Here is a 3,248-nt window from a genome sequence, read left to right on the forward strand (position 1 = left end):
ACGGAAGGGAAGATTTATGGCGACAATAACGTCGAAAGGGTGTTCAGGTTCATCTTTGTTCTCTTGCGGTCTTCGTCTCGACTCGTGAAACTTTATTACCGCGGGGTGATGATTTGCAAAATAAGCCCTTCTGTTCGTTTGACTTTCGCCAGCTTCCCAAACTTGGCCAGCTTTATCAAGTGTATGAATTAAATTGCCGTTTTATTACCCGTGGGGGAGCGCAGTGGAGGGCCACAACCACCCCCTTTCCTTCTCCCTTTTTCCCAAGGGAGCAACATTATTCAACGTTAAACTTTCTAAACTCTAAAAATATCTTCGGTGTTTGCTCGAAGGAATTTATTATTCGTTCGTAAATAAGGGAAATAAGCTTTGAAATAACATTGATTATCGAGGAAATAATAATTGAACGGAAATTGGATTTCTAAATTAAAAAATTAAAAATCTCTTTTTTAATTATAAAATCATTAGAAGCAGGATATTTTCGAGATATTTTTTGCTCGTAAGAAAATGCGACGAGAAACACAGCAGGAATTCCTTGGTCGGAATATTTATCCTGCATCGACGACTTCCGCAAACGCGACACGATTTCCGCATTATACCGTGTACGTAACGGCGACTGTTACGAATCGCTACTTTAAAACCCCCTTAGTTAGATTCTAAACACACCCTTTACATATCGTGTGGGTGGGTTTGCGGGGTTTAAGGGGTTGGTGACACGAGGGGGATTTCGACTGATCGATTGTGTCGGTATACGTTTCTCGGACCCCGAAACTTTTTACGTTTCGAGTTCTCCGAAAAATCTGCGAAAATTTAAGCTTCCTCACCCTCCCCTAACCATCGAGGCAAAGAATCGACGATAACGAACGACGTTCCTTCCCTGAAAATACGTTGCACTCGAAGCAAGTTTCGTTGTTGCGACGACGTTGATATCGTATTTATCGAGGCCTTCGTTCTCTTCGTTCACGTCGTGCAAACAAACACGCTTTCAAGCCTCTCTCGAATGTTTGCCCGGTCCCTGTTTATCGTTGAATTATAGACAAGGCTTGTTTCACGTAGGCATCCCTCGCTCGACATACTTAATCGCCCTATTTCGCACGCACACCACCGGCCCTACGTTAAAAAGAAGGCGGTCGGTGAATGAAGGAAGATGGCGTCGATCATCAGAGGCCAGGGCTAAATTTGAAAAACTCTCTCTCTCTTTCTCTCTCTCTCTCTCTCTTCTTCTTTCACCCTTTTACTTAGCGTGGCGCGGGATCTCGCGTGCCTCTTCGTCCTCCTCCTCCTTCTCCTCCTCGTCTTCGTCGCCTTCGTCGAGGAGGAGTTCTCTTTTCTCTTCGTCTATCTTTCAGCACAGCGAAACCCACGGCAATCACGGTGGCTGCAATTTTTATGAAGTCCTCGTCGGGTCTTCGAGTTCTTGAATAATTCAGGGTCAAGCGGCGTGGGCGAAAATGGCGCCTGCGCCGTCGGCTTTTCGGGTAATACGCGCCGAATTTTTTGGCCAAGCACCGGTGAAAAACTCGGCCCGCCCGTGCGCGCCACTTGTGCGATGCTTGAACGGTCTACCACTTTAATAATTTCGTGGTACGTCGAGTAGTTGCGAGGTGGAAATAAAATAGGGAACCACCCGGACGTCGTCGTTGCTGCGCCGAAAAATTTGTTTCCCCTTTTCCTTATTCTCTTATTCTCTCTCTCTCTCTCTCTCTTTTTTCCCCAACCCTTTCCGCCTAGCCTCAAAAAGAATACGTTGTTCGCTAATATTTTCCGGGCGAATCGAGAAAAAAGGGGGAGGGGAGGAGAAGAGAAGTTTCGACAAGTCGGTCGAAGCGACATTATATAACAAACGCTTCTAACGCTCGTTGAAAAATAATTATCTCTGAAGGATCGTCGGATTTTTCTGCTCGTTTTCCGCCATTGTTTCGTACAACAGGTTGAATTAATCGTTTGAATTAATTGTTTAAATAACCGGAGATCAGAGGCACGGGTCGGAGTTGAATAAACGAAAGAAACGAATTTTATTCCCGTATTTCGATGATAAAATCGCGAAACGAGTTCCTCACTTTTTTTCGTTCCACCACTTTTTTTTTTCTTTTCCTAGTTTCGTTGTAATTAATTATTATGTTAATTGATAATCACGGAAGTGAGAAAGTTAAAACGGAGACAAACGGATTATCGAATGGTAAGAAGATTATCCGTGAAAGAACGAGAAAAATATCAGGCAATTCAAATCATTCAAGTCAATATATCAACAATATGATAGATATTTATAGGCGAAGGGATATAATCCTTTTTTACCTATAACCGTAATTCTAACTTTATAGAATGGCAATTAATAATGTTCGAATCGACTTGTAGGCAGGTGTAAATCGTTTATCTATTCCTTCCATTTTGTTCATTGTTTTCTTTATACCTGACCTCTAACTAAAATAAACTGACAAATTTTATTACTCACTGCAACGATTGACGACCATTCCGGTTTATTGCAGGTAATAGAATCACCTCTTTAACGCGGGAAAGAATATCGTTTTTACGATAAGTCATCGTAACGATTATGGTAGTTATAGATCACTTAATCGTGTCGTATTTCGTCTACAACTAACCACTAAATTTCTATCTTTAATTACCGTCTACCATCGCAAAATATTCTACAATATTTAAATAATTTTTCTATCTTTTTTCCTTAAAATCCTTCCAGTCAATATGATTTATTACTTTATTACTCTCCCTTTATTTCCATACTTTAAACATCTGGGAACAATTACACGAATACGATATTTGGTAAATAATTTATCAAAAAATTCATAGAATCCGTCCAAATAGGAAATTTCCATTGGTAATAGGAGAATCAAGATGGAAAGGGGTCAGAGGACACAGCGAGGAAGAAGCAAGGGTGTCACGATGACGATGCGAGCCTTCAGATAGGAAAAGATAAATGAAAATCGAGTCCTGCGAGAAAAACCGATTGATCCTTGACGAGGAGGGAGAAAGAGAAAGAGAAGAGACGGGGAGAAATTCGTGCAAAGGTCGTCGTAGGTGAGGCATCGAGGTTGCTTCGTGGACATCGATCAGGGAAACGTCGTAAGGACGGACGTCCCTTCGTCCTGCGGAGGGGTTGATGGATGCGAGATTACAGCGGCGGGGACACTCGTTGACACCCCATGATGTATCACCCCGCAGCTTCCAGCTAGTAGCTCGGCTACTTACCACCACCGGGAATGGGTTTGCTGGAAAACGAAAAAAAAAAAAAA

Source organism: Apis dorsata, unplaced genomic scaffold, assembly GCF_000469605.1.
Source record: "Apis dorsata unplaced genomic scaffold, Apis dorsata 1.3 scaffold_57, whole genome shotgun sequence".
NCBI lineage: Eukaryota > Metazoa > Arthropoda > Insecta > Hymenoptera > Apidae > Apis > Apis dorsata.